We start from the raw sequence: 13,624 nt of genomic DNA, 5'->3' as shown, positions 1-13,624 counted from the left end.
GAGAGGCAAGTGCCAGTCCCCTACCGACCCTGCCCAGAAGTCATGGGGAGCGGGAGAGAGGCCCCACGGGGGTCAAGTCTCTCTGAGCAGTAGGCCTGCTGATTTGGAGGCTCGGCCCATCTAGCCATGAGGATATTTTTCTCTTGGCAGCTTCCTCTTAGCAACAGAGCGGGAGGACAAGGCTGGTCAGAGAGATGAAGGGAGGGACAGAAGCTTTCCTTTCCCTGCAGAAAGTCTTCCAGTGGTGATATAGAGCTCTAGTAACAAGAGGGAAATAAATTCCTGGCAATCATACTGCAGCCCTTACATGTTCTTGAATTTTACTATTCTTGATAAATGTAACAGCAGAAGGCCTGCAGGCATCTTCTAGCTTTCCTGGAAAATGTGAGCTTTTGTTTCCAGGGCACTGGGATGCAGGTTTTAGACTGTCAAGCTCCCAGGAAAGGCTGAGATGAGCACACCTGATCTAGTTCTTCTGCTGGTCAGAGAGCCAGGGCGGGGAGGTGCGGGGCAGAAGACTGCAGGGAGGCCTCGAGGGGCTTTTCCTGACATAAGCCAGAATAGCCAGCATTTGAAGAGCTGGGATGCCTGGATTTGTGTTCTGAGAACACATCAGGGACATTCTTGGGTTTGGGGGTCCTGCTCTGGGAGGGGGCATTCTGTGACAGGGCAGGCCATCCTATGGGGATGAGAAGACAGAGGGGTCCTGGAGTTGCCTTGAGATCCCCCCTGATCCGCACTTGAGCCGGTGGTGAGAGGGTGTGCCAGAAAGGACCCAAGTTGCAAACCTGCTGAGGAGTGAGGGTGAGTTCCCAGGGAAGCCTTACAGGGATCCGGCCCAGTCTGGGCTCTGCCTGGGCAGTGCTTAGCTGCCCAAGGAGCTCAATTAACTGCTTTTAATACAACCTTACCTCTTGACGCCTCTTTTGTGGTGGGCCCCGTGGGGGGACACAGAGCTGAGTCAAGCTCAAGGCACCTAAAGCGATACTAATGAGAGCTAATACTGAGTGTTTACCACACGCAGCGCTTATGCTCCGAGCTTCGTGCACATCATCTAACATAAGTCCCCCAGCGGTCCTCAGAGGAGATGCTGTGTGATCGCCTTTGACAGTCTCAGGTGCTGAGACTTTGTGACTTTAGCCTGCCTGAAGTCACCCAGCTAGTGACAGCAGAGCTGGGACATGAACTCCACAGTCAGGCTCTGGATCAGTGGTTTTCACCTTGGCTGCCCATCTGCGTCACCTGGGGAGCTTTTACAACATATCTATGTCTACATCTCTCCCTAAACCAGTAAAGCTGGACTCTCTGAGGGGGAGGCTAGGCACTGATATTTAATAACTTCACCTCGACGCTGCATGTGTTCAGCCAGGTTGAGAACCTTGTCTCTAGAACCTGTGAGCACCAGCACTGTCCAGCACTGCCCCCACCCTGTCTGCTGCGGCCCCTAACACCATACATCATCATGGCCCCTGAGCACTTGCTGGCCTTAGAGTGGGACTTTTGTGGAGGTCTCTGACACAGGAGGACCATTACCGTGTCATAAGAGAGGTGCCCTCTCACCAAGGAAGAATCAAGGAGAGCTTTGCGGAGAGAAGACAGGAGGATCTGGGGAAGAGTGAGAGATCAGAGAGGCTGCTAGGAGATTAGCAGGAGCCCATAGTCTTTGTTCATTCATATGATCTTGATTACCTGGGTACTAGGGAGCTATGGAGGGTATCTGAGCATGGTAGTACCCCCCAACAGAAAGCCATTCCCGTGCTGAAGCCCGTGTAGCTCCTCCTCCTGTACCCTCTTGCCCCAGGGGGAGGCTAGGAAATGGAATTCACTGAAAGATCAGAGTGTAAACACATTATTGAGAAAAACCCATCTCCTTGTTTCTCCCTACCTCCCTGTCCCCACTAGCAACACCAAGGTCCCTCAGCCCACACACTTAGTGCTTCATTCCTCTTGGCTTTTGTCCCCACAGTTTCCTTTGCCTGGAAAGCCTTCTCTCTTCATCAGCCATGTGAACACATTTTGCATTTTTACTTCAAAACCTGTTCCAGAAGCTTTTCTGGGCCCTTTCCCAAGATGGACTTTACCCCTTCCTCTTCAACCTTCTTATTGCATGTATAGAGTTCTAGGATTGCACGGGTCACCCTGTCATCGTAGTTGTCTTTCTGCCTGGTTCTCTGCAAGACCGACAGCTCCTTGAGCAGAGTGTCTGTATGTAATAGGTGCCTGAATCATGATCAGATTAAATTTCTCTCTAAGGTTAAGAGTTTTGGGATAGCACAATTTTAGAAATTACCCCTAACCTCCTCTTACGATCCCTTTCTCTGTGCCTGCCATGCTAAGCAAGCTTCTCCATTGTCTTCACTGCCTTGGACCAAACAGTTGTCCAGGAAGGTCTCCTTTGAAAGGCAAAAGGATTACCTGTGATTTTGGTATTGATAACTTCTGGTAGCCATTCACAACCGAGCCCAGCCCAGCTTGTCAGATTAGCTATGCCAGATCCTAGCAAAAAGGAGAGACAGATGTACTTTTTGAAGCAGATAAGAGAGCAGAAGAGGGCTAGGCCTGAGGGTGCAGGGGTTTTGTGAGAGGTGAAACGTGTGTGAGTGTGTTACTAAGGCCAGGGGTAGCATTTTGGGGGTTACCCAGTGGCCTGAAGGAGGCCATTGGCTGAGGGGCCGTCTCATGAGGAAGGGGGAGAGGGAGCCATCCAGGACTCACCGAAGGTTGCCATCGTTTGGATGGGTCAGGGATCCGCCGGGGTTAGTGGGTGGACTGTGTGCACATGCGCTCTTGTGCAAGTGTAAGCTATCAAGTATCCCCCACAACTGCGGGCAGACCCAGGTTCCCAGAGCCAGCCAAAGAGGGGATTACTTTCTGGTTTAGTAGATTAAATGCTGAGGTTTCTGTGAATTAAATCCCAAAGCAGCTTTGGAATGTTTTCACTATCTCCACTGAGAAAATGAGATCTTTTTCATCTGGTAACACAGGGATAATAATACCCAGATCCCTGGGCTGCAGTGAGGATTAAATGAGATCCTGAACGTCCAAACCCTGGCCTGTGCCTGGGACACAGCCACAGCCCAATCAACAGTCGTTCTCAGGTGAACCAAGGCTCAAGGGGGCTGGTTAGGGGAAGCCTGAAATAAAAGAGCTTTATTCCGGGAAGATAGCGGCCTGTGCCCTTGTCCTTGGTGTCTTTTTGTCTGTGAGTCTTCAGTTCTAGGGCAGCTCAGGCTTGGGGTCAAATGTAGGCTCATTTCCAGGCTACCCATGTCCCAGAACAAGACCTAAAGCAAGTTCTTGAATCTCTCTGAGGTTACTTGCCTCATAATATTAGGACTTCAGGGGTTGCCCAAGGATTTGATCATTTCACATGCCCCACCCCCCACCCCAGCCTCCTCAGCTCCCAGCTTCTGCCCATGACCTGCTCCAAACTTTTCTCCAAAAGTGGCCAGCTAAGCTCTTTAAAACTGAAGTCAGAATGTGTTTTCCTGAGCACACAACTCAGAGTATTTCAAGTCTGTAGTCCATGCCATGGGCTGGCAGGCCCTGAATGATCAGCCGTCTGTCACCTCTCATCTCATTAGATGCCCCTTACACATTGGGCCGGCAACCAGCTTCCTTGACATTCCTAAACATACTAGGCTCCTGCCTCAGAGCCTTTGTACTTGCTCCTCCCTCCACCTAAATGCCTTTCCCCCAAATAATGGCATAACCTGTCTCTGGACTTAGTCTCTGCTCAAGCCTCTGCCACTTCAAGCTGGACACCCTCCCGATTCCCCTGTTTATACAACCCTCTCGGTCCTTCTCTGTTCCTTTATCTGGGTACAGTTTTCTTCACGGTACTGAGCTATCGATGCCATTGTCTATTGTTGGCTCCCAGGCTAGAATACAAACTTCCAGGGAGTAAGGGCTTGGTTTGGCTCCCTGCTGTAGGCCCAGCAACTGGGTAACTCTTTGCTCAGTAGCCCTTGAGTGAAGGAATAAATGAATGAGTGAGTGCCTACAAAGCATTGTTCCCAGCACCCAGTGAGCCCTCAGAATTATTAGCAATGGAATGAAATGAGCTGGAGCCTGTGGCCCTAGTATTCAAGTCTTGCCTTGTTGCCAACTTACTGTGCATCCTTAAGCAGTGAACTTGCCCTCTCTGGACCCCTGGGAGAGCACTGGGCAGAAAGGGATTCCAGCTCCTGCCTTAGCTGATGGAGATCAGGGGTCATAGAAGGGTCAAGTTGATAAGGAGACAGTTTGCTAGCAAAAAAAGCCCCAAGAATATAAAGTAGAGGCTCTCTCTGAAGAAAGCTAGTCTCTAATTTCTCAATATGCTGCCAGCTGGGCTGTGTCAGGTGGTTGTGTGTAAGAGAAAAAAAAAAAAATCCTTTTGACTAAAATGGTGATATTTTACGGAGGCCACTTGGTTTTGCTTTCAAATAATTTCTTCAGGGCTCCCAAGTGCCTCCTCTTCCTTACTCATTAGTGGTCTACAGAACTTAAAGGGAGACTCTAATTAGGAAGAACTTTCTTATCATTTGCTAGAGAAAGAATGAGGAGGGGCTACCTTATAGGCCAGAGAGAGCATTTTGAATCTGCATGGAGACCCTTTGGCTCCAGGCTTTTGACTTGTACTTGGGAGCAAAACCTAAAGCCACAGGTCAGGAGGATGAATCTGCTATTTAGAATAGGTAATCATCATTATTTTTTTAATATAAATTCTGGAAGAGCACACAGGTCTGGGGCGTCTGGGGTGCCTAGGGATGGGTCTGACTCTTGCTTGTCAAAGAAGTGCAATTATTGACTCTGCTATTAATGAGGAATGTGGAGTTTACAGGCTCAGGGCAAAGGAAGAGCAGTGGGGACAGCCTAGACTGGCAGAAAATATTCTGGAGATTGCTCTGCCATACCCTAACTCAGACCCCATAGGGAAGGGGACAGATCCACTATCTAAGTCCCTCTGGAAATCTATGAAAGTGAAAACGATTTAGGTTCTTGTGCTAGTGTTAGCTCAGTGTGTGTCAGCAGTGGAGGAAGATTGCTTAGAGTGCTGATGTCTTCGGTCGTATCAGTGTAGGTAGAGTGGGCTGAATGAGGGAGGTGATAGTCCTGCCAACCACCATACTGATCAGCTCCACTGAAGTTGGAGCGTTTGACTGTGGTTCCCATAATTGAGCAAGGATATAGACAACGTATAATGGATGGGAGAAGGTGGTAGAGTGATATGATGTTTTTAAAAAACCACTTAATTAATTAATGATTAAGCAGTAGAACTAAGAAGGGGAGGGAGGATCTTTCTGAAAATGACCATGTTTTGGGCAGTGCACAGCGCAGTGTCAGGGTTGTGAATCATGGTCTTTATGCAGGACTTCTCAGGTTGCTCTGCTGCCTCTACTTGCCCTTCTGACTCTGCCAAGATGACACTTGCATGTGACATTTGTCTTGTAGGTAGGAAGCAAGGGCTGTTCTTAGATGTGGTCCTTGAAAGCCTTCTTGGGACCTTTTTTGCTCTGTTGGGCCAGGAGGTGGGAAGCAATGACTTGGAGGATGTTTGGGAATGACATGGACAGTGCCAACTGAAAACACGATTGCCTGGGGACTGCTGACTCTAACCCAAGACACAAAGGACTCTGGGTCCTGTGTCTCCTTTGGTCTGATCTGTACCATCAGCCCAGCTGAGACAACTTCAACAGGAGCCATCGGGCCCCCAGAAGAGTTATGCCTCTGAGCCCTTCCTGTAGCCAATAGCATGAGTCTGGCCACAGAAGGGGACTCGGCTGTGATTTGAACACATGCAGTAGTGGGAATGAGATGGTTTAGGTCTCGGGTATCTGAGGCCCCTGAGTGACAGTCCATATCCCCATGGCATTCCTTATGGGATTAGAGTCAGCAGCCCCCAGGTTACCTTGTTCTGGGCTGGCATCAGCCACATCATTCCAAAATGCCCAGGTCTCTGGTCCACTGGTCACTGATGGAAGGTGGTCAAAGAAGGGAACAATATGTTAGACATCAGACACGTTAGCTCATCAGTTTGGGAGATAAATATTTTCATCTCCATTTGACTGGTGAAGATGCAGCTCAGAGAGGCTAAGCAACCTGCCCAAGGTCACACAGGTAAGGAGTAATGAAACTAATTTTTGCATCTGAGTCTTTGTGACTTCAAAGCCTGTGCTATTTCCATCAAGACATGTTTTGTCCCTGATGAAAGGAGTGTGGTCTGGTGAGCATCTGCCCGGATGTTTTGGTTTGAGACAGGATAGTCCCCTTACAAATGGGCACTGAGCTTAGTGAGTGAGGTGACAGACTGTTCCTGCCCCCCACCCAGTAAAGGTTGATGTGGAAGTCAGAGGCTGGCTTCCTTTGGAAGAGCTCTGTGCAGGGGACTCAACTGTGGAAGAGCCTGGGGGAGCAACACAGTGGCTGCCTCATATCATCAGACTGATTTTGGAGTGGCAAGAAAAGCCACAGCCCCAACTTGGCTGTCATAGCACAGATGGCGAGACATTGTCACTGGCTCTCTCCTGGCTTTCTCAGTGGCCTTGGGCATGCCACTCATATCGCCTCTGGGGGTGTGTCTAGCTCTTCTGTTCTGTCCCAGGACCTCCCTGACTTGACAGTGCCTGGGAGTCATCAAGGGGCTTGTTAAAAATGAGATTCTGTTTCAGGAAGACCGCAGCATCAGGTCTGAGCCTCTGTCTCTCCGACCAGCTCCCAGACAAGGCTGGGGTTCTGTCCAGGGATCACATTTTGAGTAACCTCATTCTCATGCTCTGGACTCTGAGCTACCCTGTGTAGCCAGCACCAGGGTCTGGGTATTTTCCTTCCCCTGTATAGAGCCTGGGCGTTAGTAGACCGGCCTCGTGCCACAGGAGCTTCCCTCAGACAGTCCTCTCTGACCTGCCCCCCCCCCCAGCGCTTTTGGGTTCAAAGTGGTGACGAATGTGGACCCTGGAGCTAGATGTTCTGAGTTTAAAAGTGAACTCTGCCTGTGTGACCTTCGGCAAGTGATTTGACTTCTCTGTGACTTGGTTTCATCATCTGTAAATTAGGGCTGATGATAATACCTCTCTCACAGGATTGGGGATTGAAGGAGTTGTTATTTAGCAAGCTTTCAGGGTGAGCCCATTATAAATGTTAGTTCTCTCCTCTTCATTATTTCTGTCATCATCACCTTCTCTTTGCTCTCAGCCTCCCTCCAGCTCTGTCTGGTTCCTCTCTGACCCCAGTGCCCAGCACAGAGAAATTGCTCAGAAGTCAAGTGGGGAACGCTTTTGGGCTGGCCAGGCAGGGTCACTTCTCACAGGATACAGATTTATGGCCCAGAGGCCAACATTAGGGCCAAAGGAAGGATTCAGTGGGGATTACCGGCTCCTCCCACCAGGGCCGACCTTTTCTCATCTTATCTGGGAGCTGACAGAAAACAGAGGGTGTCCCAGTTCCAGCCGCACCCTGCTCCAGGCCTTTGTGTTCTGGACCTTTGCCTGTCTTCTGAGTTTTGCTCTGAGGGCAGACGTCTCCCATAAACCAAACCTAGTGAGGGAGGGATCTATAGGCACGGGATGGGGGTGAGCTTCAAAGCTGCCAAGACAAGGCCCCTTGAAGAGGTCTGTTTAATCACGGGCTCTCCTGTCTTCTTGCCAAATGCTGGGATGCTATGCCCCGCTGGGGGCTCGAGGGGTCGGTGCCACTCTTTGACAGAATGCAGTCCTCTCTTTAGATCCCTGGCTAAAAAGAAAAATGCACACACACAAAACAAAAGCCTTGCTGCCTAACATAAAATACTGCTTCCTAATCCCAAGTGTGGCCAAGTGCGCTGTTAAGATATTTAGAAGGCCTTTAAATTATTTCCACTTTAGAAATGGTTTTAATGTCTCCCATTTTGTTCACTTGGTTGGCTAAGGTGTAATTGCTCTGCTGGCCCAGACTTGGCTTCCTCACCAGTGGGGACCCCAGTTTTGCTTCTTGATATTAAGAACAGATATTGAGAGCTGAATGGGGCATTGTTTCCTGGCCAGATCAGTAGCTGCTGCCTGCTTTTAGCAAGCGAGTGGTCCAAGATTGGCAGCCTGATCTAGCCCATGTTGTGGCTTGCTTTGATTACTTGGTTCCATCCAGCTCCAATCAGGAGCTGATCACACACGTCCAAATTCTCATTTGCTCTCCCTCCCCCTACCCATTTTCCACGGTTGCAGGTTTGGAGGGTTTGGAGATTGGCAGCCTGTGCTGATTTTTAAAGAGACTGTGTTCGGGGAGCTGGGCTGGAGGGACCTGGGGGGGGGGGTGCACCTGGATGTCCCTGGGTGCCCCTCATCGCCCATTAGATCTTTGGGCCAAAGCAGAGGCCTGGAATCTAAGTATCTTCTGCTCTGTTCCCCTACCTGAGACCAGTAAAGGTTCTACAAACTTCTCTCAAACTCTGTACAATGAGGAACACCCCATTCTTTCCCCAGAACACAGAAATTACTTGATATTTTGCTCTTTTCACATTTTAATCAGATAGGTTGAAATATAGAAAACCACAGCATCTCATTTTAAAAGGATTTAGGAAAACATTCTACTGGTTATTTAAAAACTTTGTAAGTCTTTATTATCCTGCCCCAGTGCCCCACAGCTTTCCCCTCCTCGCTCATCATGATGTTCGGTCATAAACGCCAAGAACCCAAATAGAACCCCTTGAGCAGTGGGACCCGGCTGAAGAACAATGACAGGATGTTGGCTCACAAAGCGTCAGCATTTGCCAAATAAGTTTATCCTTTATTTATTATTTTCATTGTGGCTTAAAGCACGCAGCCCCCAAAGCCAAGTCTCTAAACTGAAACGTATGGCAGGCCTGCCTCGGCCCAGAGTGCACAGTAAACGCAGAGACTTTTCCCCTCCCTCCTCACCAGTGATCGGGACAGAAGATAGTATGTTTTGAATTTACTGAGAGATCTACTGCTTTGGGCTCAGTTTTAGTACTTTTAAAAAGCAATCAATAATGGCCAGTTTGTAATAAGAAAAATTTATGAACTGACAGGCAAAATGTAATTACGGAGGGGATTCTTTGCAAGAAAAAAGAGGTGATGTTAACAGACATCCCGACAATCTGTTTGCACTCATTTCATTCATATAAATGATGAAGTGCTTCTGGGTTAAAGCAGCATTCTCCAAAGGCTTCCCGGGAGCCTGGAAAAGTCACTGCCAAAGTTTTTGCTAACAGAGGGCAATGAGTCTTTGCATTAACTTCTCATTGTTACCCGCAAAATGGGTTTTTCATGGTGTTACTTTTATGACTGTGACTGTTCCTCAGCAGCAGCTTACACACCTCATCTTCTAGGTCCCCGAGGAGATGCAGGGCACTTGCGAGTTTTCTGGAAACTAGGCAGTGTTGCAGGCACCTGGGGAGACTTTGGTTCCTCCCAATCCTCACCCTCTCAGGGCTTTCTCCTTTCAGCCACCACTGCTGAGGACATACATGGAGCTTCCTGGATGTAAAAGGTGCCTGGAGAAAGGGAAGGCAGAGGTTCTTGGGAAAACAGCAGAAGTTGTTCCCTCACTACCTGGTCCTGATCCTGTAGATCATCATGCCAATGATTGGTCTCAACAAATGCTTGAAAGCTGATAAGAGTGACATCTGACACCTACCCATCAAGTACCACCAATAAGAATGTCCACTTCAACTGTCACAGCATTCTGAAGGGATCTTTGTTGTTATACCCATTCTACAGATGAGGAAGTTCAGGCTCAGTGAAATTACTTCACTTGCCCACAGTCATACAGCTTATTAGTATCTGCACCAGGATTTGGAGGCACATTTCTGTCTCCTTTTGAACATGCCAAGAAGAGTGACACCAGTTCTTTTAGAAAGAATGAACAGGACATTCTTGTCAAAGAAATACAGTCCAGTGTAATTTTAGGTAAATATATTGACTTCTAAAGTGAGACCAAGGTTGCCAGAAGTGAGAACTCTTCTACTATTTTATATTTGCAGAGAAATGATTTCCCAGGTGCTTCCACATCATGACTTTATGTCATGGGCTGCTCACATGGCTCCATAGAGGATGCAGGGAAACCTCTCACCAGGCCCACACTACGAAGGGGAAGCTCGGAGAGGCCGGCTTATAGAAACCAACAGTAGATTCCTTAATTCCTTGCTTGTTTTCCTCCATGTTTCCTCTCCCTGAAATTTGAATGATCACAAATCAGGTTTCAATCTAGGAGTCTTACAGGGCAAGAGGCATCCAAAAACGGGGCAGTAACTAGAATCACTCAGGAGACTAGCCCCAGGGCCACACGACCCCCATCCTGGCATTCAGTCCCAGTCCTCATGCTGTGGCCTTGGCAATGCTGAGTCACGGAAGCGCAGGGTCACATTTCACAGGGATCTTTAGGAACACAAGTGGAGATGGAAGGGGTCTGAGCCTTCAGTTACCTGTGTGTTACCAAACACACAGCATCTCCGTCTTCTCTGGGTATGGTTGCTATTGCAGGTTTTAGTGTGTTAGGCTCTGTGCTGCCTTTCCCGAGACAGCAATGGGTGATAAGGGTGTCCAGAGACAGGTGTGGCTGTGGGGAAGGATGTCAGGATTATCCAGTCAGCCTTACCATTTAGAAATTTAGTTTTGGGATCTCTATCTGTGTCTTATTTGTTGCCATAATAAAGTTACAGACCTTGTAACTTCATGGTTTAAAACAACACTTTCTTTTTCCTCTTGTGTCTGTGGGTCTTCTGGATATTGGCTGATCTCACTGGGGCTGGCCCCAAGGTTAGAGGTTGGGTTTAGATCTGCCCCCTGTATCTCTCCTTCCTCCAGAGCCAGGCAACAACCATGGCAGGAGCCCCCAGCCATACTGCTCGGCCCGTGAAGGCCTCTTCTTAGGTCACTTTTGCAAATATTCCACTGGCCAAAGCCAGTCGTGTCTTCAAGCCCAACGTCAGCAGACCAGGGAAATCCATTCCACCCTCTCCAATGAGCTGAGAGGGGAGTGAATATTTTCTGAATTATCCAAACTATTCACACCATCTGCCTAACTCCAGCATCCTATTTGTTAATTGACTCTAGCTCAGAGGGAGGAGAGATGTGACTAATAGTTATTGAAATTCTCCTGAAGCCCTTGCATGGGAGAGATGGGCCATGGGAGCCCATAATGGAGAGGCTTAGAGAAGGGGTCCTGGCAGGGGCGGCTGGCTTCCCTGAGGAGCAGGGGTGTGGAGCTGGGGACCGGCACATCCTGGGGAGTGGCTTGAGGAGTTGCAGGGCAGGAGAACAGGACAGGGATGAAGAGGAGAAACACCAGAGTCTGACTGAACCGGGTTCCAATTTCCGCTTCCCTGTTTTCTGAGCATGCTACTCCCTCTCTAGGCCTTGGGTTCCCCATATGTCATAGGAGGATAATGCCATCCACCTCAAGGCAGGTGAGTGCAGGGCCAAGAGGCAGAAAACAAGGACCCCTTGGTGAAAGAGTTTGACTCTGATGGGAAGGAGGGAAAAGCAATAGTATTTGAGAAGATTCGGGTTTCTCTGTAGGGAGGGGACTCTAGGATAAGTCTGTAAGTAAAACAGAAGTAGATAGTAAGAGAGGTTGAATGGAGTGGGCTTCTGTTTCAGCTAGTTAGAATGTCTTCTCAGTTTCTTCATTGCTGCAGGAATTGTTTGCTGAGCTGCTAACAGGCACCAACCTAGGTTCAGTGACTACGTCAGTGGATAAAACAGATAGACACCTCCGCCCCTCATGGTGGAGTAGGGGTGCATTTAGTCAACACTTACTCTTTCAGGCACTGTGCTGGGTGCGACATCCACCATTGCAAGATGGCTGCAACCCTCTCTGATTTGAGAACAAGGACAAGAGACTTAGGAGCAAAGACTGTCCTTCCTGGTGGCCACCTGCAGCAAATAGGGGACAGAGCTGGAACTGTTTGACCCCAGAATCTTCCTACTCCATGGCATTCGTGGCCCCAGGATGGCAGTTTGCAAGCAAGCCAAGACTCTGGGAAGACGGGGAGACCAGAAGTGAGGGGACAGACAACCACATATAAAGGTGGTTTCCAAGATTATGGATGGTGACTGTTTGCTGATGTGAGCAGGGACACTGGGCTAGTTTCACTGGTGGGTGTGTGAGCATGAGGGGGCATTCTGGCTGCAGGGCAGTTGCTCTCCTGGCCTGGCCAGAGAGGCCAGAGGGGCCCAGTGGCACTTTTGTAAAATTAGGGAGCAAGGGTGGCTCAAGGGGTCTCTGTGAGCTCCTTCCCCATTAAAGGCCAGCCAGCTCCCATGACTGGTGTCAAATGCACAAAGATAATGGGAGCAAGGCCTGCCTGAAATCAAAAAGAAATCTTGAAGAGATGTTAGTTAGGATTTTTTTTTTTAATTTAATTTTATTTTCTACTTTGAGCAGTAGCATAAGCCCAAAAATTACTGGCGGAACTCTGGCCCGTATCACAGTCAATCAGCTACCTGGCCTGAGACTGAAAAGAATCCCCAGCTTTCTTCTACTTCCTTTCCTGCTCAAGTTAGACATGCCTCAAAGGCCTGGACGTGTCCTGCCTGTGGGGTGGATGGGCCTCCAGGCCTCTGATTTAGTCTAGCTCTTAAGGCTTTCTGCTCTGCCCCTCCTGACCCATTGTCTTTTTCTCTTCTTGACCTTTTCTCCCTAATCCCTGCTCCTGTGAATCACGTGAGTTTGGCAGGTGCACACATACACATACACACACCAGACACACACAGCTTCCAATCTTGGCAACTGCCAAGTGTTCATAATGAGGGTCATTCCCAACCATACAGGGCCAGCCGGAGGCTTAAATGTCCTATTCACCAAGGCGCTCAAAGAATCTTTCTGTGGACTTCATTCTCAGGCACTCCAACTGAATGGGCTTTTGGCTGGGGTCCTGCTATAGAAATGCCAAGAGTGTGGGGTTCAAGGAGGACACTATTAGTTGAGCACCTGCCATGTGCCAGACACTGTGCAAGCATGTTCCAACTTTTTTCGGGATCTCTCTATCCCACAGCTTGGATGAGGTTCTCTGTGGTGGTCTTATGTTTCACTAGCTCCTGCTCCATCCTGAAGAATTCCCTGGTCCTGTTTGGAGGGGCCTTAGGATGGTTACCCAACAACTCCTGAACCAGCTGGTTGGCTGTTATTACCATGTCTTCCTCTCCTGCCTTCCTGCCTATGGCAGTCATTAGAGCTTTGACATCAGTGACTAGGGCCAGAACTCCAACTGCTCCTCAGTCTCCCACTCTTTAGAGCCTGGAATGTGACCTTGCTTGACAAAAAAAGACCCTTGACACAGTCAGTCTATGTTGCTTGGGTTCCAGAATGTGTTGGTTATAGACCATGTTTCATTGAGTGCCTCTGGAAACTCTCTTCCCTCTTTTGCCTGTAGCTGTTCTCTCCATGGGGTTTACACTAAAACCCTCCTAGCTAGATTGGGTGACAAACATCTCCAACACATATCATGTTTTCATCCCCTTGCATGTTTTTGCTGCTACCTCCTTCCAGTTTATATTCCCCTTCTCTTCATGTCAAGAGCAGTCTGTGTTCCTTGCCTCCATCCTGGACAGGCCAGGACGTATCTGACTCTGAGGCCCAATGGTATGCACCACTTAATCTCAGGATAGGCTATACTGACTTTACAACAACCCTGCAAGGAGGTTGA

Source organism: Mustela nivalis (assembly GCF_964662115.1).
Source record: "Mustela nivalis genome assembly, chromosome: 9".
In the NCBI taxonomy this organism is placed as follows: domain Eukaryota; kingdom Metazoa; phylum Chordata; class Mammalia; order Carnivora; family Mustelidae; genus Mustela; species Mustela nivalis.
This window is presented reverse-complemented; position numbering follows the sequence as displayed.